General features: G+C 44.9%; 41 non-coding genes and 3 pseudogenes across 41 annotated transcripts; all 44 read left to right on the top strand.

Annotated features, from left to right (window-relative positions):
* Positions 1-110: 110 nt before the first annotated feature.
* On the top strand, positions 111-219 carry LOC134105028 (5S ribosomal RNA; annotated as a pseudogene).
* Positions 220-558: 339 nt separating this feature from the next.
* Positions 559-677, top strand: LOC134104847 (5S ribosomal RNA). The gene has a single exon (XR_009942224.1). It is a non-coding gene; the product is annotated as a 5S ribosomal RNA (ribosomal RNA).
* Positions 678-1,073: 396 nt separating this feature from the next.
* LOC134104848 (5S ribosomal RNA) lies at positions 1,074-1,192 on the top strand. The gene has a single exon (XR_009942225.1). It is a non-coding gene; the product is annotated as a 5S ribosomal RNA (ribosomal RNA).
* A 396-nt stretch (positions 1,193-1,588) lies between these two features.
* On the top strand, positions 1,589-1,707 carry LOC134105010 (5S ribosomal RNA). The gene has a single exon (XR_009942373.1). It is a non-coding gene; the product is annotated as a 5S ribosomal RNA (ribosomal RNA).
* Positions 1,708-2,046: 339 nt separating this feature from the next.
* LOC134104849 (5S ribosomal RNA) lies at positions 2,047-2,165 on the top strand. Its single transcript, XR_009942226.1, has one exon. It is a non-coding gene; the product is annotated as a 5S ribosomal RNA (ribosomal RNA).
* Positions 2,166-2,502: 337 nt separating this feature from the next.
* Positions 2,503-2,621, top strand: LOC134104850 (5S ribosomal RNA). Its single transcript, XR_009942227.1, has one exon. It is a non-coding gene; the product is annotated as a 5S ribosomal RNA (ribosomal RNA).
* A 339-nt stretch (positions 2,622-2,960) lies between these two features.
* On the top strand, positions 2,961-3,079 carry LOC134104885 (5S ribosomal RNA). Its single transcript, XR_009942258.1, has one exon. It is a non-coding gene; the product is annotated as a 5S ribosomal RNA (ribosomal RNA).
* Positions 3,080-3,476: 397 nt separating this feature from the next.
* Positions 3,477-3,595, top strand: LOC134104852 (5S ribosomal RNA). The gene has a single exon (XR_009942228.1). It is a non-coding gene; the product is annotated as a 5S ribosomal RNA (ribosomal RNA).
* Positions 3,596-3,934: 339 nt separating this feature from the next.
* On the top strand, positions 3,935-4,053 carry LOC134104853 (5S ribosomal RNA). The gene has a single exon (XR_009942229.1). It is a non-coding gene; the product is annotated as a 5S ribosomal RNA (ribosomal RNA).
* Positions 4,054-4,449: 396 nt separating this feature from the next.
* LOC134104911 (5S ribosomal RNA) lies at positions 4,450-4,568 on the top strand. Its single transcript, XR_009942282.1, has one exon. It is a non-coding gene; the product is annotated as a 5S ribosomal RNA (ribosomal RNA).
* A 339-nt stretch (positions 4,569-4,907) lies between these two features.
* Positions 4,908-5,026, top strand: LOC134104909 (5S ribosomal RNA). The gene has a single exon (XR_009942280.1). It is a non-coding gene; the product is annotated as a 5S ribosomal RNA (ribosomal RNA).
* Positions 5,027-5,422: 396 nt separating this feature from the next.
* Positions 5,423-5,541, top strand: LOC134104854 (5S ribosomal RNA). Its single transcript, XR_009942230.1, has one exon. It is a non-coding gene; the product is annotated as a 5S ribosomal RNA (ribosomal RNA).
* A 339-nt stretch (positions 5,542-5,880) lies between these two features.
* On the top strand, positions 5,881-5,999 carry LOC134104856 (5S ribosomal RNA). Its single transcript, XR_009942232.1, has one exon. It is a non-coding gene; the product is annotated as a 5S ribosomal RNA (ribosomal RNA).
* A 339-nt stretch (positions 6,000-6,338) lies between these two features.
* Positions 6,339-6,457, top strand: LOC134104857 (5S ribosomal RNA). The gene has a single exon (XR_009942233.1). It is a non-coding gene; the product is annotated as a 5S ribosomal RNA (ribosomal RNA).
* A 397-nt stretch (positions 6,458-6,854) lies between these two features.
* On the top strand, positions 6,855-6,973 carry LOC134104858 (5S ribosomal RNA). The gene has a single exon (XR_009942234.1). It is a non-coding gene; the product is annotated as a 5S ribosomal RNA (ribosomal RNA).
* Positions 6,974-7,312: 339 nt separating this feature from the next.
* Positions 7,313-7,431, top strand: LOC134104859 (5S ribosomal RNA). Its single transcript, XR_009942235.1, has one exon. It is a non-coding gene; the product is annotated as a 5S ribosomal RNA (ribosomal RNA).
* Positions 7,432-7,827: 396 nt separating this feature from the next.
* LOC134104912 (5S ribosomal RNA) lies at positions 7,828-7,946 on the top strand. Its single transcript, XR_009942283.1, has one exon. It is a non-coding gene; the product is annotated as a 5S ribosomal RNA (ribosomal RNA).
* Positions 7,947-8,285: 339 nt separating this feature from the next.
* LOC134104910 (5S ribosomal RNA) lies at positions 8,286-8,404 on the top strand. The gene has a single exon (XR_009942281.1). It is a non-coding gene; the product is annotated as a 5S ribosomal RNA (ribosomal RNA).
* Positions 8,405-8,800: 396 nt separating this feature from the next.
* On the top strand, positions 8,801-8,919 carry LOC134104860 (5S ribosomal RNA). Its single transcript, XR_009942236.1, has one exon. It is a non-coding gene; the product is annotated as a 5S ribosomal RNA (ribosomal RNA).
* A 339-nt stretch (positions 8,920-9,258) lies between these two features.
* LOC134104861 (5S ribosomal RNA) lies at positions 9,259-9,377 on the top strand. Its single transcript, XR_009942237.1, has one exon. It is a non-coding gene; the product is annotated as a 5S ribosomal RNA (ribosomal RNA).
* A 339-nt stretch (positions 9,378-9,716) lies between these two features.
* Positions 9,717-9,835, top strand: LOC134104863 (5S ribosomal RNA). Its single transcript, XR_009942238.1, has one exon. It is a non-coding gene; the product is annotated as a 5S ribosomal RNA (ribosomal RNA).
* A 396-nt stretch (positions 9,836-10,231) lies between these two features.
* Positions 10,232-10,350, top strand: LOC134104864 (5S ribosomal RNA). The gene has a single exon (XR_009942239.1). It is a non-coding gene; the product is annotated as a 5S ribosomal RNA (ribosomal RNA).
* Positions 10,351-10,689: 339 nt separating this feature from the next.
* LOC134104865 (5S ribosomal RNA) lies at positions 10,690-10,808 on the top strand. Its single transcript, XR_009942240.1, has one exon. It is a non-coding gene; the product is annotated as a 5S ribosomal RNA (ribosomal RNA).
* Positions 10,809-11,204: 396 nt separating this feature from the next.
* Positions 11,205-11,323, top strand: LOC134104866 (5S ribosomal RNA). Its single transcript, XR_009942241.1, has one exon. It is a non-coding gene; the product is annotated as a 5S ribosomal RNA (ribosomal RNA).
* A 396-nt stretch (positions 11,324-11,719) lies between these two features.
* Positions 11,720-11,838, top strand: LOC134105011 (5S ribosomal RNA). The gene has a single exon (XR_009942374.1). It is a non-coding gene; the product is annotated as a 5S ribosomal RNA (ribosomal RNA).
* Positions 11,839-12,177: 339 nt separating this feature from the next.
* On the top strand, positions 12,178-12,296 carry LOC134104868 (5S ribosomal RNA). The gene has a single exon (XR_009942243.1). It is a non-coding gene; the product is annotated as a 5S ribosomal RNA (ribosomal RNA).
* Positions 12,297-12,635: 339 nt separating this feature from the next.
* On the top strand, positions 12,636-12,754 carry LOC134104869 (5S ribosomal RNA). The gene has a single exon (XR_009942244.1). It is a non-coding gene; the product is annotated as a 5S ribosomal RNA (ribosomal RNA).
* Positions 12,755-13,150: 396 nt separating this feature from the next.
* Positions 13,151-13,269, top strand: LOC134104870 (5S ribosomal RNA). The gene has a single exon (XR_009942245.1). It is a non-coding gene; the product is annotated as a 5S ribosomal RNA (ribosomal RNA).
* Positions 13,270-13,608: 339 nt separating this feature from the next.
* On the top strand, positions 13,609-13,727 carry LOC134104871 (5S ribosomal RNA). Its single transcript, XR_009942246.1, has one exon. It is a non-coding gene; the product is annotated as a 5S ribosomal RNA (ribosomal RNA).
* Positions 13,728-14,123: 396 nt separating this feature from the next.
* LOC134105013 (5S ribosomal RNA) lies at positions 14,124-14,242 on the top strand. Its single transcript, XR_009942376.1, has one exon. It is a non-coding gene; the product is annotated as a 5S ribosomal RNA (ribosomal RNA).
* A 339-nt stretch (positions 14,243-14,581) lies between these two features.
* LOC134104872 (5S ribosomal RNA) lies at positions 14,582-14,700 on the top strand. Its single transcript, XR_009942247.1, has one exon. It is a non-coding gene; the product is annotated as a 5S ribosomal RNA (ribosomal RNA).
* Positions 14,701-15,039: 339 nt separating this feature from the next.
* LOC134104874 (5S ribosomal RNA) lies at positions 15,040-15,158 on the top strand. Its single transcript, XR_009942248.1, has one exon. It is a non-coding gene; the product is annotated as a 5S ribosomal RNA (ribosomal RNA).
* Positions 15,159-15,554: 396 nt separating this feature from the next.
* On the top strand, positions 15,555-15,673 carry LOC134105023 (5S ribosomal RNA; annotated as a pseudogene).
* Positions 15,674-16,012: 339 nt separating this feature from the next.
* On the top strand, positions 16,013-16,131 carry LOC134104875 (5S ribosomal RNA). Its single transcript, XR_009942249.1, has one exon. It is a non-coding gene; the product is annotated as a 5S ribosomal RNA (ribosomal RNA).
* Positions 16,132-16,470: 339 nt separating this feature from the next.
* Positions 16,471-16,589, top strand: LOC134104876 (5S ribosomal RNA). The gene has a single exon (XR_009942250.1). It is a non-coding gene; the product is annotated as a 5S ribosomal RNA (ribosomal RNA).
* Positions 16,590-16,985: 396 nt separating this feature from the next.
* Positions 16,986-17,104, top strand: LOC134105027 (5S ribosomal RNA; annotated as a pseudogene).
* Positions 17,105-17,443: 339 nt separating this feature from the next.
* On the top strand, positions 17,444-17,562 carry LOC134104877 (5S ribosomal RNA). The gene has a single exon (XR_009942251.1). It is a non-coding gene; the product is annotated as a 5S ribosomal RNA (ribosomal RNA).
* A 396-nt stretch (positions 17,563-17,958) lies between these two features.
* On the top strand, positions 17,959-18,077 carry LOC134104878 (5S ribosomal RNA). The gene has a single exon (XR_009942252.1). It is a non-coding gene; the product is annotated as a 5S ribosomal RNA (ribosomal RNA).
* Positions 18,078-18,473: 396 nt separating this feature from the next.
* On the top strand, positions 18,474-18,592 carry LOC134104880 (5S ribosomal RNA). Its single transcript, XR_009942254.1, has one exon. It is a non-coding gene; the product is annotated as a 5S ribosomal RNA (ribosomal RNA).
* A 396-nt stretch (positions 18,593-18,988) lies between these two features.
* Positions 18,989-19,107, top strand: LOC134105014 (5S ribosomal RNA). The gene has a single exon (XR_009942377.1). It is a non-coding gene; the product is annotated as a 5S ribosomal RNA (ribosomal RNA).
* A 339-nt stretch (positions 19,108-19,446) lies between these two features.
* LOC134104881 (5S ribosomal RNA) lies at positions 19,447-19,565 on the top strand. Its single transcript, XR_009942255.1, has one exon. It is a non-coding gene; the product is annotated as a 5S ribosomal RNA (ribosomal RNA).
* Positions 19,566-19,961: 396 nt separating this feature from the next.
* Positions 19,962-20,080, top strand: LOC134104882 (5S ribosomal RNA). Its single transcript, XR_009942256.1, has one exon. It is a non-coding gene; the product is annotated as a 5S ribosomal RNA (ribosomal RNA).
* Positions 20,081-20,476: 396 nt separating this feature from the next.
* Positions 20,477-20,595, top strand: LOC134105016 (5S ribosomal RNA). Its single transcript, XR_009942378.1, has one exon. It is a non-coding gene; the product is annotated as a 5S ribosomal RNA (ribosomal RNA).
* A 339-nt stretch (positions 20,596-20,934) lies between these two features.
* On the top strand, positions 20,935-21,053 carry LOC134104883 (5S ribosomal RNA). Its single transcript, XR_009942257.1, has one exon. It is a non-coding gene; the product is annotated as a 5S ribosomal RNA (ribosomal RNA).
* The last annotated feature ends 37 nt before the right edge of the window (positions 21,054-21,090 follow it).

A 21,090-nucleotide genomic window follows, 5' to 3' on the forward strand; every position in this document is an offset into this window, starting at 1 on the left:
TGTCACAGCCTTCTTTGCATACCCTTATTTAACCCACACAAAGATGCCAACGGCAGGCGTGACATAATTTTTTGACGCATTATAAAGGATTAGGAAAAAGATAAAAAGCAGCTTACGGCCATACCTCTCTGGTTCCGCCTGATCTCGGAAGCTAAGCAGAGCAGGGCCTGGTTAGTACCTGGATGGAAGACTGCCTGGGAATCCCAGGTGCCGTAAGCTTTTTCACTTCTCTCTCCGAAAGCCGCCCAGCGCCGCAGATTGTACACCTACACAATTGTAAAAAGTATTTCACATTGTAGAAGAGATGCAATAGGAAGAAGATGAAAGGTGGCTTACGTCCATACCATCGTCAGGCCATTTGAGGTGGCGGGGACTGCAATGGCCATCCACCGATTGGCTGGGACTCCTGGGCGGGTCTTCTCTAGTCCATCCAATTTTCGGCATAGGATGTCACAGCCTGCTTTGCATACCCTTATTTAACCCACACAAAGATGCCAACGGCAGGCGTGACATAATTTTTTGACGCATTATAAAGGATTAGGAAAAAGATAAAAAGCAGCTTACGGCCATACCTCTCTGGTTCCGCCCGATCTCGTCTGATCTCGGAAGCTAAGCAGAGCAGGGCCTGGTTAGTACCTGGATGGAAGACCGCCTGGGAATCCCAGGTGCCGTAAGCTTTTTCACTTCTCTCTGAAAGCCGCCGAGCGCCGCAGATTGTACACCTACAAATTACAAAAAGTATATCACGTTGTCGAAGAGATGCATGTTTAGTGTTGTTTTAACGTTGGATTTATAAGGAACTTAGACAATATCATCAAAATTGATTCCGTTTCATGGTTGCTAAATTAGTGTTGATCAACATTTAACAATTGGCATACTTTTGTTTGTAATTTAGCCGTTGAAATACAGGTGCTAACCCAACATGTTAGAATTGCCAGTGAAGAAAAGTAAAGTTACCTTCAGGTTTTAGGAACCTCTCTTGCCAATCCTAAGAACTGCTTCAATTTTAGAAAAAGAAACTCTTCTGATTATCTTTGACACGTTTTAAAGGATTAGGAAAAAGATAAAAAGCAGCTTACGGCCATACCTCTCTGGTTCCGCCCGATCTCGTCTGATCTCGGAAGCTAAGCAGAGCAGGGCCTGGTTAGTACCTGGATGGAAGACCGCCTGGGAATCCCAGGTGCCGTAAGCTTTTTCACTTCTCTCTGAAAGCCGCCGAGCGCCGCAGATTGTACACCTACAAATTACAAAAAGTACATCACATTGTCGAAGAGATGCATGTTTAGTGTTGTTTTAACGTTGGATATATAAGGAACTTAGACAATATCATCAAAATTGATTCCGTTTCATGGTTGCTAAATTAGTGTTGATCAACATTTAACAATTGGCATACTTTTGTTTGTAATTTAGCCGTTGAAATACAGGTGCTAACCCAACATGTTAGAATTGCCAGTGAAGAAAAGTAAAGTTACCTTCAGGTTTTAGGAACCTCTCTTGCCAATCCTAAGAACTGCTTCAATTTTAGAAAAAGAAACTCTTCTGATTATCTTTGACACGTTTTAAAGGATTAGGAAAAAGATAAAAAGCAGCGTACGGCCATACCTCTCTAGTTCCGCCCGATTTCGTCTGATCTCGGAAGCTAAGCAGAGCAGGGCCTGGTTAGTACCTGGATGGAAGACCGCCTGGGAATCCCAGGTGCCGTAAGCTTTTTCACTTCTCTCTCCGAAAGCCGCCCAGCGCCGCAGATTGTACACCTACACAATTGTAAAAAGTATTTCACATTGTAGAAGAGATGCAATAGGAAGAAGATGAAAGGTGGCTTACGTCCATACCATCGTCAGGCCATTTGAGGTGGCGGGGACTGCAATGGCCATCCACCGATTGGCTGGGACTCCTGGGCGGGTCTTCTCTAGTCCATCCAATTTTCGGCATAGGATATCACAGCCTTCTTTGCATACCCTTATTTAACCCACACAAAGATGCCAACGGCAGGCGTGACATAATTTTTTGACGCATTATAAAGGATTAGGAAAAAGATAAAAAGCAGCTTACGGCCATACCTCTCTGGTTCCGCCCGATCTCGTCTGATCTCGGAAGCTAAGCAGAGCAGGGCCTGGTTAGTACCTGGATGGAAGACCGCCTGGGAATCCCAGGTGCCGTAAGCTTTTTCACTTCTCTCTGAAAGCCGCCCAGCGCCGCAGATTGTACACCTACACAATTGTAAAAAGTATTTCACATTGTAGAAGAGATGCAATAGGAAGAAGATGAAAGGTCGCTTACGTCCATACCATCGTCAGGCCATTTGAGGTGGCGGGGACTGCAATGGCCATCCACCGATTGGCTGGGACTCCTGGGCGGGTCTTCTCTAGTCCATCCAATTTTCGGCATAGGATGTCACAGCCTTCTTTGCATACCCTTATTTAACCCACACAAAGATGCCAACGGCAGGCGTGACATAATTTTTTGACGCATTATAAAGGATTAGGAAAAAGATAAAAAGCAGCTTACGGCCATACCTCTCTGGTTCCGCCCGATCTCGTCTGATCTCGGAAGCTAAGCAGAGCAGGGCCTGGTTAGTACCTGGATGGAAGACCGCCTGGGAATCCCAGGTGCCGTAAGCTTTTTCACTTCTCTCTCCGAAAGCCGCCCAGCGCCGCAGATTGTACACCTACACAATTGTAAAAAGTATTTCACATTGTAGAAGAGATGCAATAGGAAGAAGATGAAAGGTGGCTTACGTCCATACCATCGTCAGGCCATTTGAGGTGGCGGGGACTGCAATGGCCATCCACCGATTGGCTGGGACTCCTGGGCGGGTCTTCTCTAGTCCATCCAATTTTCGGCATAGGATGTCACAGCCTGCTTTGCATACCCTTATTTAACCCACACAAAGATGCCAACGGCAGGCGTGACATAATTTTTTGACGCATTATAAAGGATTAGGAAAAAGATAAAAAGCAGCTTACGGCCATACCTCTCTGGTTCCGCCCGATCTCGTCTGATCTCGGAAGCTAAGCAGAGCAGGGCCTGATTAGTACCTGGATGGAAGACCGCCTGGGAATCCCAGGTGCCGTAAGCTTTTTCACTTCTCTCTGAAAGCCGCCGAGCGCCGCAGATTGTACACCTACAAATTACAAAAAGTACATCACATTGTCGAAGAGATGCATGTTTAGTGTTGTTTTAACGTTGGATATATAAGGAACTTAGACAATATCATCAAAATTGATTCCGTTTCATGGTTGCTAAATTAGTGTTGATCAACATTTAACAATTGGCATACTTTTGTTTGTAATTTAGCCGTTGAAATACAGGTGCTAACCCAACATGTTAGAATTGCCAGTGAAGAAAAGTAAAGTTACCTTCAGGTTTTAGGAACCTCTCTTGCCAATCCTAAGAACTGCTTCAATTTTAGAAAAAGAAACTTTTCTGATTATCTTTGACACGTTCTAAAGGATTAGGAAAAAGATATTAAAGCAGCTTACGGCCATACCTCTCTGGTTCCGCCCGATCTCGTCTGATCTCGGAAGCTAAGCAGAGCAGGGCCTGGTTAGTACCTGGATGGAAGACCGCCTGGGAATCCCAGGTGCCGTAAGCTTTTTCACTTCTCTCTCCGAAAGCCGCCCAGCGCCGCAGATTGTACACCTACACAATTGTAAAAAGTATTTCACATTGTAGAAGAGATGCAATAGGAAGAAGATGAAAGGTGGCTTACGTCCATACCATCGTCAGGCCATTTGAGGTGGCGGGGACTGCAATGGCCATCCACCGATTGGCTGGGACTCCTGGGCGGGTCTTCTCTAGTCCATCCAATTTTCGGCATAGGATGTCACAGCCTGCTTTGCATACCCTTATTTAACCCACACAAAGATGCCAACGGCAGGCGTGACATAATTTTTTGACGCATTATAAAGGATTAGGAAAAAGATAAAAAGCAGCTTACGGCCATACCTCTCTGGTTCCGCCCGATCTCGTCTGATCTCGGAAGCTAAGCAGAGCAGGGCCTGGTTAGTACCTGGATGGAAGACCGCCTGGGAATCCCAGGTGCCGTAAGCTTTTTCACTTCTCTCTGAAAGCCGCCGAGCGCCGCAGATTGTACACCTACAAATTACAAAAAGTATATCACATTGTCGAAGAGATGCATGTTTAGTGTTGTTTTAACGTTGGATATATAAGGAACTTAGACAATATCATCAAAATTGATTCCGTTTCATGGTTGCTAAATTAGTGTTGATCAACATTTAACAATTGGCCTACTTTTGTTTGTAATTTAGCCGTTGAAATACAGGTGCTAACCCAACATGTTAGAATTGCCAGTGAAGAAAAGTAAAGTTACCTTCAGGTTTTAGGAACCTCTCTTGCCAATCCTAAGAACTGCTTCAATTTTAGAAAAAGAAACTCTTCTGATTATCTTTGACACGTTTTAAAGGATTAGGAAAAAGATCAAAAGCAGCTTACGGCCATACCTCTCTGGTTCCGCCTGATCTCGTCTGATCTCGGAAGCTAAGCAGAGCAGGGCCTGGTTAGTACCTGGATGGAAGACCGCCTGGGAATCCCAGGTGCCGTAAGCTTTTTCACTTCTCTCTCCGAAAGCCGCCCAGCGCCGCAGATTGTACACCTACACAATTGTAAAAAGTATTTCACATTGTAGAAGAGATGCAATAGGAAGAAGATGAAAGGTGGCTTACGTCCATACCATCGTCAGGCCATTTGAGGTGGCGGGGACTGCAATGGCCATCCACCGATTGGCTGGGACTCCTGGGCGGGTCTTCTCTAGTCCATCCAATTTTCGGCATAGGATGTCACAGCCTTCTTTGCATACCCTTATTTAACCCACACAAAGATGCCAACGGCAGGCGTGACATAATTTTTTGACGCATTATAAAGGATTAGGAAAAAGATAAAAAGCAGCTTACGGCCATACCTCTCTGGTTCCGCCCGATCTCGTCTGATCTCGGAAGCTAAGCAGAGCAGGGCCTGGTTAGTACCTGGATGGAAGACCGCCTAGGAATCCCAGGTGCCGTAAGCTTTTTCACTTCTCTCTGAAAGCCGCCGAGCGCCGCAGATTGTACACCTACAAATTACAAAAAGTATATCACATTGTCGAAGAGATGCATGTTTAGTGTTGTTTTAACGTTGGATATATAAGGAACTTAGACAATATCATCAAAATTGATTCCGTTTCATGGTTGCTAAATTAGTGTTGATCAACATTTAACAATTGGCATACTTTTGTTTGTAATTTAGCCGTTGAAATACAGGTGCTAACCCAACATGTTAGAATTGCCAGTGAAGAAAAGTAAAGTTACCTTCAGGTTTTAGGAACCTCTCTTGCCAATCCTAAGAACTGCTTCAATTTTAGAAAAAGAAACTCTTCTGATTATCTTTGACACGTTCTAAAGTATTAGGAAAAAGATAAAAAGCAGCTTACGGCCATACCTCTCTGGTTCCGCCCGATCTCGTCTGATCTCGGAAGCTAAGCAGAGCAGGGCCTGGTTAGTACCTGGATGGAAGACCGCCTGGGAATCCCAGGTGCCGTAAGCTTTTTCACTTCTCTCTCCGAAAGCCGCCCAGCGCCGCAGATTGTACACCTACACAATTGTAAAAAGTATTTCACATTGTAGAAGAGATGCAATAGGAAGAAGATGAAAGGTGGCTTACGTCCATACCATCGTCAGGCCATTTGAGGTGGCGGGGACTGCAATGGCCATCCACCGATTGGCTGGGACTCCTGGGCGGGTCTTCTCTAGTCCATCCAATTTTCGGCATAGGATGTCACAGCCTGCTTTGCATACCCTTATTTAACCCACACAAAGATGCCAACGGCAGGCGTGACATAATTTTTTGACGCATTATAAAGGATTAGGAAAAAGATAAAAAGCAGCTTACGGCCATACCTCTCTGGTTCCGCCCGATCTCGTCTGATCTCGGAAGCTAAGCAGAGCAGGGCCTGGTTAGTACCTGGATGGAAGACCGCCTGGGAATCCCAGGTGCCGTAAGCTTTTTCACTTCTCTCTCCGAAAGCCGCCCAGCGCCGCAGATTGTACACCTACACAATTGTAAAAAGTATTTCACATTGTAGAAGAGATGCAATAGGAAGAAGATGAAAGGTGGCTTACGTCCATACCATCGTCAGGCCATTTGAGGTGGCGGGGACTGCAATGGCCATCCACCGATTGGCTGGGACTCCTGGGCGGGTCTTCTCTAGTCCATCCAATTTTCGGCATAGGATGTCACAGCCTGCTTTGCATACCCTTATTTAACCCACACAAAGATGCCAACGGCAGGCGTGACATAATTTTTTGACGCATTATAAAGGATTAGGAAAAAGATAAAAAGCAGCTTACGGCCATACCTCTCTGGTTCCGCCCGATCTCGTCTGATCTCGGAAGCTAAGCAGAGCAGGGCCTGGTTAGTACCTGGATGGAAGACCGCCTGGGAATCCCAGGTGCCGTAAGCTTTTTCACTTCTCTCTGAAAGCCGCCGAGCGCCGCAGATTGTACACCTACAAATTACAAAAAGTATATCACATTGTCGAAGAGATGCATGTTTAGTGTTGTTTTAACGTTGGATATATAAGGAACTTAGACAATATCATCAAAATTGATTCCGTTTCATGGTTGCTAAATTAGTGTTGATCAACATTTAACAATTGGCCTACTTTTGTTTGTAATTTAGCCGTTGAAATACAGGTGCTAACCCAACATGTTAGAATTGCCAGTGAAGAAAAGTAAAGTTACCTTCAGGTTTTAGGAACCTCTCTTGCCAATCCTAAGAACTGCTTCAATTTTAGAAAAAGAAACTTTTCTGATTATCTTTGACACGTTCTAAAGGATTAGGAAAAAGATATTAAAGCAGCTTACGGCCATACCTCTCTGGTTCCGCCCGATCTCGTCTGATCTCGGAAGCTAAGCAGAGCAGGGCCTGGTTAGTACCTGGATGGAAGACCGCCTGGGAATCCCAGGTGCCGTAAGCTTTTTCACTTCTCTCTCCGAAAGCCGCCCAGCGCCGCAGATTGTACACCTACACAATTGTAAAAAGTATTTCACATTGTAGAAGAGATGCAATAGGAAGAAGATGAAAGGTGGCTTACGTCCATACCATCGTCAGGCCATTTGAGGTGGCGGGGACTGCAATGGCCATCCACCGATTGGCTGGGACTCCTGGGCGGGTCTTCTCTAGTCCATCCAATTTTCGGCATAGGATGTCACAGCCTGCTTTGCATACCCTTATTTAACCCACACAAAGATGCCAACGGCAGGCGTGACATAATTTTTTGACGCATTATAAAGGATTAGGAAAAAGATAAAAAGCAGCTTACGGCCATACCTCTCTGGTTCCGCCCGATCTCGTCTGATCTCGGAAGCTAAGCAGAGCAGGGCCTGGTTAGTACCTGGATGGAAGACCGCCTGGGAATCCCAGGTGCCGTAAGCTTTTTCACTTCTCTCTGAAAGCCGCCGAGCGCCGCAGATTGTACACCTACAAATTACAAAAAGTATATCACATTGTCGAAGAGATGCATGTTTAGTGTTGTTTTAACGTCGGATATATAAGGAACTTAGACAATATCATCAAAATTGATTCCGTTTCATGGTTGCTAAATTAGTGTTGATCAACATTTAACAATTGGCCTACTTTTGTTTGTAATTTAGCCGTTGAAATACAGGTGCTAACCCAACATGTTAGAATTGCCAGTGAAGAAAAGTAAAGTTACCTTCAGGTTTTAGGAACCTCTCTTGCCAATCCTAAGAACTGCTTCAATTTTAGAAAAAGAAACTCTTCTGATTATCTTTGACACGTTTTAAAGGATTAGGAAAAAGATCAAAAGCAGCTTACGGCCATACCTCTCTGGTTCCGCCTGATCTCGTCTGATCTCGGAAGCTAAGCAGAGCAGGGCCTGGTTAGTACCTGGATGGAAGACCGCCTGGGAATCCCAGGTGCCGTAAGCTTTTTCACTTCTCTCTCCGAAAGCCGCCCAGCGCCGCAGATTGTACACCTACACAATTGTAAAAAGTATTTCACATTGTAGAAGAGATGCAATAGGAAGAAGATGAAAGGTGGCTTACGTCCATACCATCGTCAGGCCATTTGAGGTGGCGGGGACTGCAATGGCCATCCACCGATTGGCTGGGACTCCTGGGCGGGTCTTCTCTAGTCCATCCAATTTTCGGCATAGGATGTCACAGCCTTCTTTGCATACCCTTATTTAACCCACACAAAGATGCCAACGGCAGGCGTGACATAATTTTTTGACGCATTATAAAGGATTAGGAAAAAGATAAAAAGCAGCTTACGGCCATACCTCTCTGGTTCCGCCCGATCTCGTCTGATCTCGGAAGCTAAGCAGAGCAGGGCCTGGTTAGTACCTGGATGGAAGACCGCCTAGGAATCCCAGGTGCCGTAAGCTTTTTCACTTCTCTCTGAAAGCCGCCGAGCGCCGCAGATTGTACACCTACAAATTACAAAAAGTATATCACATTGTCGAAGAGATGCATGTTTAGTGTTGTTTTAACGTTGGATATATAAGGAACTTAGACAATATCATCAAAATTGATTCCGTTTCATGGTTGCTAAATTAGTGTTGATCAACATTTAACAATTGGCATACTTTTGTTTGTAATTTAGCCGTTGAAATACAGGTGCTAACCCAACATGTTAGAATTGCCAGTGAAGAAAAGTAAAGTTACCTTCAGGTTTTAGGAACCTCTCTTGCCAATCCTAAGAACTGCTTCAATTTTAGAAAAAGAAACTCTTCTGATTATCTTTGACACGTTCTAAAGGATTAGGAAAAAGATAAAAAGCAGCTTACGGCCATACCTCTCTGGTTCCGCCCGATCTCGTCTGATCTCGGAAGCTAAGCAGAGCAGGGCCTGGTTAGTACCTGGATGGAAGACCGCCTGGGAATCCCAGGTGCCGTAAGCTTTTTCACTTCTCTCTCCGAAAGCCGCCCAGCGCCGCAGATTGTACACCTACACAATTGTAAAAAGTATTTCACATTGTAGAAGAGATGCAATAGGAAGAAGATGAAAGGTGGCTTACGTCCATACCATCGTCAGGCCATTTGAGGTGGCGGGGACTGCAATGGCCATCCACCGATTGGCTGGGACTCCTGGGCGGGTCTTCTCTAGTCCATCCAATTTTCGGCATAGGATGTCACAGCCTGCTTTGCATACCCTTATTTAACCCACACAAAGATGCCAACGGCAGGCGTGACATAATTTTTTGACGCATTATAAAGGATTAGGAAAAAGATAAAAAGCAGCTTACGGCCATACCTCTCTGGTTCCGCCCGATCTCGTCTGATCTCGGAAGCTAAGCAGAGCAGGGCCTGGTTAGTACCTGGATGGAAGACCGCCTGGGAATCCCAGGTGCCGTAAGCTTTTTCACTTCTCTCTCCGAAAGCCGCCCAGCGCCGCAGATTGTACACCTAAACAATTGTAAAAAGTATTTCACATTGTAGAAGAGATGCAATAGGAAGAAGATGAAAGGTGGCTTACGTCCATACCATCGTCAGGCCATTTGAGGTGGCGGGGACTGCAATGGCCATCCACCGATTGGCTGGGACTCCTGGGCGGGTCTTCTCTAGTCCATCCAATTTTCGGCATAGGATGTCACAGCCTGCTTTGCATACCCTTATTTAACCCACACAAAGATGCCAACGGCAGGCGTGACATAATTTTTTGACGCATTATAAAGGATTAGGAAAAAGATAAAAAGCAGCTTACGGCCATACCTCTCTGGTTCCGCCCGATCTCGTCTGATCTCGGAAGCTAAGCAGAGCAGGGCCTGGTTAGTACCTGGATGGAAGACCGCCTGGGAATCCCAGGTGCCGTAAGCTTTTTCACTTCTCTCTGAAAGCCGCCGAGCGCCGCAGATTGTACACCTACAAATTACAAAAAGTACATCACATTGTCGAAGAGATGCATGTTTAGTGTTTTTTTAACGTTGGATATATAAGGAACTTAGACAATATCATCAAAATTGATTCCGTTTCATGGTTGCTAAATTAGTGTTGATCAACATTTAACAATTGGCATACTTTTGTTTGTAATTTAGCCGTTGAAATACAGGTGCTAACCCAACATGTTAGAATTGCCAGTGAAGAAAAGTAAAGTTACCTTCAGGTTTTAGGAACCTCTCTTGCCAATCCTAAGAACTGCTTCAATTTTAGAAAAAGAAACTTTTCTGATTATCTTTGACACGTTCTAAAGGATTAGGAAAAAGATAAAAAGCAGCTTACGGCCATACCTCTCTGGTTCCGCCCGATCTCGTCTGATCTCGGAAGCTAAGCAGAGCAGGGCCTGGTTAGTACCTGGATGGAAGACCGCCTGGGAATCCCAGGTGCCGTAAGCTTTTTCACTTCTCTCTCCGAAAGCCGCCCAGCGCCGCAGATTGTACACCCACACAATTGTAAAAAGTATTTCACATTGTAGAAGAGATGCAATAGGAAGAAGATGAAAGGTGGCTTACGTCCATACCATCGTCAGGCCATTTGAGGTGGCGGGGACTGCAATGGCCATCCACCGATTGGCTGGGACTCCTGGGCGGGTCTTCTCTAGTCCATCCAATTTTCGGCATAGGATGTCACAGCCTTCTTTGCATACCCTTATTTAACCCACACAAAGATGCCAACGGCAGGCGTGACATAATTTTTTGACGCATTATAAAGGATTAGGAAAAAGATAAAAAGCAGCTTACGGCCATACCTCTCTGGTTCCGCCCGATCTCGTCTGATCTCGGAAGCTAAGCAGAGCAGGGCCTGGTTAGTACCTGGATGGAAGACCGCCTGGGAATCCCAGGTGCCGTAAGCTTTTTCACTTCTCTCTGAAAGCCGCCGAGCGCCGCAGATTGTACACCTACAAATTACAAAAAGTATATCACGTTGTCGAAGAGATGCATGTTTAGTGTTGTTTTAACGTTGGATATATAAGGAACTTAGACAATATCATCAAAATTGATTCCGTTTCATGGTTGCTAAATTAGTGTTGATCAACATTTAACAATTGGCATACTTTTGTTTGTAATTTAGCCGTTGAAATACAGGTGCTAACCCAACATGTTAGAATTGCCAGTGAAGAAAAGTAAAGTTACCTTCAGGTTTTAGGAACCTCTCTTGCCAATCCTAAGAACTGCTTCAATTTTAGAAAAAGAAACTCTTCTGATTATCTTTGACACGTTTTAAAGGATTAGGAAAAAGATAAAAAGCAGCTTACGGCCATACCTCTCTGGTTCCGCCCGATCTCGTCTGATCTCGGAAGCTAAGCAGAGCAGGGCCTGGTTAGTACCTGGATGGAAGACCGCCTGGGAATCCCAGGTGCCGTAAGCTTTTTCACTTCTCTCTGAAAGCCGCCGAGCGCCGCAGATTGTACACCTACAAATTACAAAAAGTACATCACATTGTCGAAGAGATGCATGTTTAGTGTTGTTTTAACGTTGGATATATAAGGAACTTAGACAATATCATCAAAATTGATTCCGTTTCATGGTTGCTAAATTAGTGTTGATCAACATTTAACAATTGGCATACTTTTGTTTGTAATTTAGCCGTTGAAATACAGGTGCTAACCCAACATGTTAGAATTGCCAGTGAAGAAAAGTAAAGTTACCTTCAGGTTTTAGGAACCTCTCTTGCCAATCCTAAGAACTGCTTCAATTTTAGAAAAAGAAACTCTTCTGATTATCTTTGACACGTTTTAAAGGATTAGGAAAAAGATAAAAAGCAGCGTACGGCCATACCTCTCTAGTTCCGCCCGATTTCGTCTGATCTCGGAAGCTAAGCAGAGCAGGGCCTGGTTAGTACCTGGATGGAAGACCGCCTGGGAATCCCAGGTGCCGTAAGCTTTTTCACTTCTCTCTCCGAAAGCCGCCCAGCGCCGCAGATTGTACACCCACACAATTGTAAAAAGTATTTCACATTGTAGAAGAGATGCAATAGGAAGAAGATGAAAGGTGGCTTACGTCCATACCATCGTCAGGCCATTTGAGGTGGCGGGGACTGCAATGGCCATCCACCGATTGGCTGGGACTCCTGGGCGGGTCTTCTCTAGTCCATCCAATTTTCGGCATAGGATGTCACAGCCTGCTTTGCATACCCTTATTTAACCCACACAAAGATGCCAACGGCAGGCGTGACATAATTTTTTGACGCATTATAAAGGATTAGGAAAAAGATAAAAAGCAGCTTACGGCCATACCTCTCTGGTTCCGCCCGATCTCGTCTGATCTCGGAAGCTAAGCAGAGCAGGGCCTGGTTAGTACCTGGATGGAAGACCGCCTGGGAATCCCAGGTGCCGTAAGCTTTTTCACTTCTCTCTCCGAAAGCCGCCCAGCGCCGCAGATTGTACACCTACACAATTGTAAAAAGTATTTCACATTGTAGAAGAGATGCAATAGGAAGAAGATGAAAGGTGGCTTACGTCCATACCATCGTCAGGCCATTTGAGGTGGCGGGGACTGCAATGGCCATCCACCGATTGGCTGGGACTCCTGGGCGGGTCTTCTCTAGTCCATCCAATTTTCGGCATAGGATGTCACAGCCTGCTTTGCATACCCTTATTTAACCCACACAAAGATGCCAACGGCAGGCGTGACATAATTTTTTGACGCATTATAAAGGATTAGGAAAAAGATAAAAAGCAGCTTACGGCCATACCTCTCTGGTTCCGCCCGATCTCGTCTGATCTCGGAAGCTAAGCAGAGCAGGGCCTGGTTAGTACCTGGATGGAAGACCGCCTGGGAATCCCAGGTGCCGTAAGCTTTTTCACTTCTCTCTGAAAGCCGCCGAGCGCCGCAGATTGTACACCTACAAATTACAAAAAGTACATCACATTGTCGAAGAGATGCATGTTTAGTGTTGTTTTAACGTTGGATATATAAGGAACTTAGACAATATCATCAAAATTGATTCCGTTTCATGGTTGCTAAATTAGTGTTGATCAACATTTAACAATTGGCATACTTTTGTTTGTAATTTAGCCGTTGAAATACAGGTGCTAACCCAACATGTTAGAATTGCCAGTGAAGAAAAGTAAAGTTACCTTCAGGTTTTAGGAACCTCTCTTGCCAATCCTAAGAACTGCTTCAATTTTAGAAAAAGAAACTTTTCTGATTATCTTTGACACGTTCTAAAGGATTAGGAAAAAGATAAAAAGCAGCTTACGGCCATACCTCTCTGGTTCCGCCCGATCTCGTCTGATCTCGGAAGCTAAGCAGAGCAGGGCCTGGTTAGTACCTGGATGGAAGACCGCCTGGGAATCCCAGGTGCCGTAAGCTTTTTCACTTCTCTCTCCGAAAGCCGCCCAGCGCCGCAGATTGTACACCCACACAATTGTAAAAAGTATTTCACATTGTAGAAGAGATGCAATAGGAAGAAGATGAAAGGTGGCTTACGTCCATACCATCGTCAGGCCATTTGAGGTGGCGGGGACTGCAATGGCCATCCACCGATTGGCTGGGACTCCTGGGCGGGTCTTCTCTAGTCCATCCAATTTTCGGCATAGGATGTCACAGCCTTCTTTGCATACCCTTATTTAACCCACACAAAGATGCCAACGGCAGGCGTGACATAATTTTTTGACGCATTATAAAGGATTAGGAAAAAGATAAAAAGCAGCTTACGGCCATACCTCTCTGGTTCCGCCCGATCTCGTCTGATCTCGGAAGCTAAGCAGAGCAGGGCCTGGTTAGTACCTGGATGGAAGACCGCCTGGGAATCCCAGGTGCCGTAAGCTTTTTCACTTCTCTCTGAAAGCCGCCGAGCGCCGCAGATTGTACACCTACAAATTACAAAAAGTACATCACATTGTCGAAGAGATGCATGTTTAGTGTTGTTTTAACGTTGGATATATAAGGAACTTAGACAATATCATCAAAATTGATTCCGTTTCATGGTTGCTAAATTAGTGTTGATCAACATTTAACAATTGGCATACTTTTGTTTGTAATTTAGCCGTTGAAATACAGGTGCTAACCCAACATGTTAGAATTGCCAGTGAAGAAAAGTAAAGTTACCTTCAGGTTTTAGGAACCTCTCTTGCCAATCCTAAGAACTGCTTCAATTTTAGAAAAAGAAACTCTTCTGATTATCTTTGACACGTTTTAAAGGATTAGGAAAAAGATAAAAAGCAGCGTACGGCCATACCTCTCTAGTTCCGCCCGATTTCGTCTGATCTCGGAAGCTAAGCAGAGCAGGGCCTGGTTAGTACCTGGATGGAAGACCGCCTGGGAATCCCAGGTGCCGTAAGCTTTTTCACTTCTCTCTCCGAAAGCCGCCCAGCGCCGCAGATTGTACACCCACACAATTGTAAAAAGTATTTCACATTGTAGAAGAGATGCAATAGGAAGAAGATGAAAGGTGGCTTATGTCCATACCATCGTCAGGCCATTTGAGGTGGCGGGGACTGCAATGGCCATCCACCGATTGGCTGGGACTCCTGGGCGGGTCTTCTCTAGTCCATCCAATTTTCGGCATAGGATGTCACAGCCTTCTTTGCATACCCTTATTTAACCCACACAAAGATGCCAACGGCAGGCGTGACATAATTTTTTGACGCATTATAAAGGATTAGGAAAAAGATAAAAAGCAGCTTACGGCCATACCTCTCTGGTTCCGCCCGATCTCGTCTGATCTCGGAAGCTAAGCAGAGCAGGGCCTGGTTAGTACCTGGATGGAAGACCGCCTGGGAATCCCAGGTGCCGTAAGCTTTTTCACTTCTCTCTCCGAAAGCCGCCCAGCGCCGCAGATTGTACACCTACACAATTGTAAAAAGTATTTCACATTGTAGAAGAGATGCAATAGGAAGAAGATGAAAGGTGGCTTATGTCCATACCATCGTCAGGCCATTTGAGGTGGCGGGGACTGCAATGGCCATCCACCGATTGGCTGGGACTCCTGGGCGGGTCTTCTCTAGTCCATCCAATTTTCGGCATAGGATGTCACAGCCTTCTTTGCATACCCTTATTTAACCCACACAAAGATGCCAACGGCAGGCGTGACATAATTTTTTGACGCATTATAAAGGATTAGGAAAAAGATAAAAAGCAGCTTACGGCCATACCTCTCTGGTTCCGCCCGATCTCGTCTGATCTCGGAAGCTAAGCAGAGCAGGGCCTGGTTAGTACCTGGATGGAAGACCGCCTGGGAATCCCAGGTGCCGTAAGCTTTTTCACTTCTCTCTGAAAGCCGCCGAGCGCCGCAGATTGTACACCTACAAATTACAAAAAGTACATCACATTGTCGAAGAGATGCATGTTTAGTGTTGTTTTAACGTTGGATATATAAGGAACTTAGACAATATCATCAAAATTGATTCCGTTTCATGGTTGCTAAATTAGTGTTGATCAACATTTAACAATTGGCATACTTTTGTTTGTAATTTAGCCGTTGAAATACAGGTGCTAACCCAACATGTTAGAATTGCCAGTGAAGAAAAGTAAAGTTACCTTCAGGTTTTAGGAACCTCTCTTGCCAATCCTAAGAACTGCTTCAATTTTAGAAAAAGAAACTCTTCTGATTATCTTTGACACGTTTTAAAGGATTAGGAAAAAGATAAAAAGCAGCGTACGGCCATACCTCTCTAGTTCCGCCCGATTTCGTCTGATCTCGGAAGCTAAACAGAGCAGGGCCTGGTTAGTACCTGGATGGAAGACCGCCTGGGAATCCCAGGTGCCGTAAGCTTTTTCACTTCTCTCTCCGAAAGCCGCCCAGCGCCGCAGATTGTACACCCACACAATTGTAAAAAGTATTTCACATTGTAGAAGAGATGCAATAGGAAGAAGATGAAAGGTGGCTTATGTCCATACCATCGTCAGGCCATTTGAGGTGGCGGGGACTGCAATGGCCATCCACCGATTGGCTGGGACTCCTGGGCGGGTCTTCTCTAGTCCATCCAATTTTCGGCATAGGATGTCACAGCCTTCTTTGCATACCCTTATTTAACCCACACAAAGATGCCAACGGCAGGCGTGACATAATTTTTTGACGCATTATAAAGGATTAGGAAAAAGATAAAAAGCAGCTTACGGCCATACCTCTCTGGTTCCGCCCGATCTCGTCTGATCTCGGAAGCTAAGCAGAGCAGGGCCTGGTTAGTACCTGGATGGAAGACCGCCTGGGAATCCCAGGTGCCGTAAGCTTTTTCACTTCTCTCTCCGAAAGCCGCCCAGCGCCGCAGATTGTACACCTACACAATTGTAAAAAGTATTTCACATTGTAGAAGAGATGCAATAGGAAGAAGATGAAAGGTGGCTTACGTCCATACCATCGTCAGGCCATTTGAGGTGGCGGGGACTGCAATGGCCATCCACCGATTGGCTGGGACTCCTGGGCGGGTCTTCTCTAGTCCATCCAATTTTCGGCATAGGATGTCACAGCCTGCTTTGCATACCCTTATTTAACCCACACAAAGATGCCAACGGCAGGCGTGACATAATTTTTTGACGCATTATAAAGGATTAGGAAAAAGATAAAAAGCAGCTTACGGCCATACCTCTCTGGTTCCGCCCGATCTCGTCTGATCTCGGAAGCTAAGCAGAGCAGGGCCTGGTTAGTACCTGGATGGAAGACCGCCTGGGAATCCCAGGTGCCGTAAGCTTTTTCACTTCTCTCTGAAAGCCGCCGAGCGCCGCAGATTGTACACCTACAAATTACAAAAAGTACATCACATTGTCGAAGAGATGCATGTTTAGTGTTGTTTTAACGTTGGATATATAAGGAACTTAGACAATATCATCAAAATTGATTCCGTTTCATGGTTGCTAAATTAGTGTTGATCAACATTTAACAATTGGCATACTTTTGTTTGTAATTTAGCCGTTGAAATACAGGTGCTAACCCAACATGTTAGAATTGCCAGTGAAGAAAAGTAAAGTTACCTTCAGGTTTTAGGAACCTCTCTTGCCAATCCTAAGAACTGCTTCAATTTTAGAAAAAGAAACTCTTCTGATTATCTTTGACACGTTTTAAAGGATTAGGAAAAAGATAAAAAGCAGCGTACGGCCATACCTCTCTGGTTCCGCCCGATTTTGTCTGATCTCGAAAGCTAAGCAGAGCAGGGCCTGGTTAGTACCTGGATGGAAGACCGCCTGGGAATCCCAGGTGCCGTAAGCTTTTTCACTTCTCTCTCCGAAAGCCGCCCAGCGCCGCAGATTGTACACCTACACAATTGTAAAAAGTATTTCACATTGTAGAAGAGATGCAATAGGAAGAAGATGAAAGGTGGCTTACGTCCATACCATCGTCAGGCCATTTGAGGTGGCGGGGACTGCAATGGCCATCCACCGATTGGCTGGGACTCCTGGGCGGGTCTTCTCTAGTCCATCCAATTTTCGGCATAGGATATCACAGCCTTCTTTGCATACCCTTATTTAACCCACACAAAGATGCCAACGGCAGGCGTGACATAATTTTTTGACGCATTATAAAGGATTAGGAAAAAGATAAAAAGCAGCTTACGGCCATACCTCTCTGGTTCCGCCCGATCTCGTCTGATCTCGGAAGCTAAGCAGAGCAGGGCCTGGTTAGTACCTGGATGGAAGACCGCCTGGGAATCCCAGGTGCCGTAAGCTTTTTCACTTCTCTCTGAAAGCCGCCGAGCGCCGCAGATTGTACACCTACAAATTACAAAAAGTATATCACGTTGTCGAAGAGATGCATGTTTAGTGTTGTTTTAACGTTGGATTTATAAGGAACTTAGACAATATCATCAAAATTGATTCCGTTTCATGGTTGCTAAATTAGTGTTGATCAACATTTAACAATTGGCATACTTTTGTTTGTAATTTAGCCGTTGAAATACAGGTGCTAACCCAACATGTTAGAATTGCCAGTGAAGAAAAGTAAAGTTACCTTCAGGTTTTAGGAACCTCTCTTGCCAATCCTAAGAACTGCTTCAATTTTAGAAAAAGAAACTCTTCTGATTATCTTTGACACGTTTTAAAGGATTAGGAAAAAGATAAAAAGCAGCTTACGGCCATACCTCTCTGGTTCCGCCCGATCTCGTCTGATCTCGGAAGCTAAGCAGAGCAGGGCCTGGTTAGTACCTGGATGGAAGACCGCCTGGGAATCCCAGGTGCCGTAAGCTTTTTCACTTCTCTCTGAAAGCCGCCGAGCGCCGCAGATTGTACACCTACAAATTACAAAAAGTACATCACATTGTCGAAGAGATGCATGTTTAGTGTTGTTTTAACGTTGGATATATAAGGAACTTAGACAATATCATCAAAATTGATTCCGTTTCATGGTTGCTAAATTAGTGTTGATCAACATTTAACAATTGGCATACTTTTGTTTGTAATTTAGCCGTTGAAATACAGGTGCTAACCCAACATGTTAGAATTGCCAGTGAAGAAAAGTAAAGTTACCTTCAGGTTTTAGGAACCTCTCTTGCCAATCCTAAGAACTGCTTCAATTTTAGAAAAAGAAACTCTTCTGATTATCTTTGACACGTTTTAAAGGATTAGGAAAAAGATAAAAAGCAGCTTACGGCCATACCTCTCTGGTTCCGCCCGATCTCGTCTGATCTCGGAAGCTAAGCAGAGCAGGGCCTGGTTAGTACCTGGATGGAAGACCGCCTGGGAATCCCAGGTGCCGTAAGCTTTTTCACTTCTCTCTGAAAGCCGCCGAGCGCCGCAGATTGTACACCTACAAATTACAAAAAGTACATCACATTGTCGAAGAGATGCATGTTTAGTGTTGTTTTAACGTTGGATATATAAGGAACTTAGACAATATCATCAAAATTGATTCCGTTTCATGGTTGCTAAATTAGTGTTGATCAACATTTAACAATTGGCATACTTTTGTTTGTAATTTAGCCGTTGAAATACAGGTGCTAACCCAACATGTTAGAATTGCCAGTGAAGAAAAGTAAAGTTACCTTCAGGTTTTAGGAACCTCTCTTGCCAATCCTAAGAACTGCTTCAATTTTAGAAAAAGAAACTCTTCTGATTATCTTTGACACGTTTTAAAGGATTAGGAAAAAGATAAAAAGCAGCGTACGGCCATACCTCTCTAGTTCCGCCCGATTTCGTCTGATCTCGGAAGCTAAGCAGAGCAGGGCCTGGTTAGTACCTGGATGGAAGACCGCCTGGGAATCCCAGGTGCCGTAAGCTTTTTCACTTCTCTCTCCGAAAGCCGCCCAGCGCCGCAGATTGTACACCCACACAATTGTAAAAAGTATTTCACATTGTAGAAGAGATGCAATAGGAAGAAGATGAAAGGTGGCTTACGTCCATACCATCGTCAGGCCATTTGAGGTGGCGGGGACTGCAATGGCCATCCACCGATTGGCTGGGACTCCTGGGCGGGTCTTCTCTAGTCCATCCAATTTTCGGCATAGGATGTCACAGCCTTCTTTGCATACCCTTATTTAACCCACACAAAGATGCCAACGGCAGGCGTGACATAATTTTTTGACGCATTATAAAGGATTAGGAAAAAGATAAAAAGCAGCTTACGGCCATACCTCTCTGGTTCCGCCCGATCTCGTCTGATCTCGGAAGCTAAGCAGAGCAGGGCCTGGTTAGTACCTGGATGGAAGACCGCCTGGGAATCCCAGGTGCCGTAAGCTTTTTCACTTCTCTCTGAAAGCCGCCGAGCGCCGCAGATTGTACACCTACAAATTACAAAAAGTATATCACGTTGTCGAAGAGATGCATGTTTAGTGTTGTTTTAACGTTGGATATATAAGGAACTTAGACAATATCATCAAAATTGATTCCGTTTCATGGTTGCTAAATTAGTGTTGATCAACATTTAACAATTGGCATACTTTTGTTTGTAATTTAGCCGTTGAAATACAGGTGCTAACCCAACATGTTAGAATTGCCAGTGAAGAAAAGTAAAGTTACCTTCAGGTTTTAGGAACCTCTCTTGCCAATCCTAAGAACTGCTTCAATTTTAGAAAAAGAAACTCTTCTGATTATCTTTGACACGTTTTAAAGGATTAGGAAAAAGATAAAAAGCAGCTTACGGCCATACCTCTCTGGTTCCGCCCGATCTCGTCTGATCTCGGAAGCTAAGCAGAGCAGGGCCTGGTTAGTACCTGGATGGAAGACCGCCTGGGAATCCCAGGTGCCGTAAGCTTTTTCACTTCTCTCTGAAAGCCGCCGAGCGCCGCAGATTGTACACCTACAAATTACAAAAAGTACATCACATTGTCGAAGAGATGCATGTTTAGTGTTGTTTTAACGTTGGATATATAAGGAACTTAGACAATATCATCAAAATTGATTCCGTTTCATGGTTGCTAAATTAGTGTTGATCAACATTTAACAATTGGCATACTTTTGTTTGTAATTTAGCCGTTGAAATACAGGTGCTAACCCAACATGTTAGAATTGCCAGTGAAGAAAAGTAAAGTTACCTTCAGGTTTTAGGAACCTCTCTTGCCAATCCTAAGAACTGCTTCAATTTTAGAAAAAGAAACTCTTCTGATTATCTTTGACACGTTTTAAAGGATTAGGAAAAAGATAAAAAGCAGCGTACGGCCATACCTCTCTAGTTCCGCCCGATTTCGTCTGATCTCGGAAGCTAAGCAGAGCAGGGCCTGGTTAGTACCTGGATGGAAGACCGCCTGGGAATCCCAGGTGCCGTAAGCTTTTTCACTTCTCTCTCCGAAAGCCGCCCAGCGCCGCAGATTGTACACCCACACAATTGTAAAAAGTATTTCACATTGTAGAAGAGATGCAATAGGAAGAAGATGAAAGGTGGCTTACGTCCATACCATCGTCAGGCCATTTGAGGTGGCGGGGACTGCAATGGCCATCCACCGATTGGCTGGGACTCCTGGGCGGGTCTTCTCTAGTCCATCCAATTTTCGGCATAGGATGTCACAGCCTTCTTTGCATACCCTTATTTAACCCACACAAAGATGCCAACGGCAGGCGTGACATAATTTTTTGACGCATTATAAAGGATTAGGAAAAAGATAAAAAGCAGCTTACGGCCATACCTCTCTGGTTCCGCCCGATCTCGTCTGATCTCGGAAGCTAAGCAGAGCAGGGCCTGGTTAGTACCTGGATGGAAGACCGCCTGGGAATCCCAGGTGCCGTAAGCTTTTTCACTTCTCTCTGAAAGCCGCCGAGCGCCGCAGA

This window comes from Pungitius pungitius, chromosome 14 (assembly GCF_949316345.1).
Source record: "Pungitius pungitius chromosome 14, fPunPun2.1, whole genome shotgun sequence".
Lineage (NCBI taxonomy): Eukaryota > Metazoa > Chordata > Actinopteri > Perciformes > Gasterosteidae > Pungitius > Pungitius pungitius.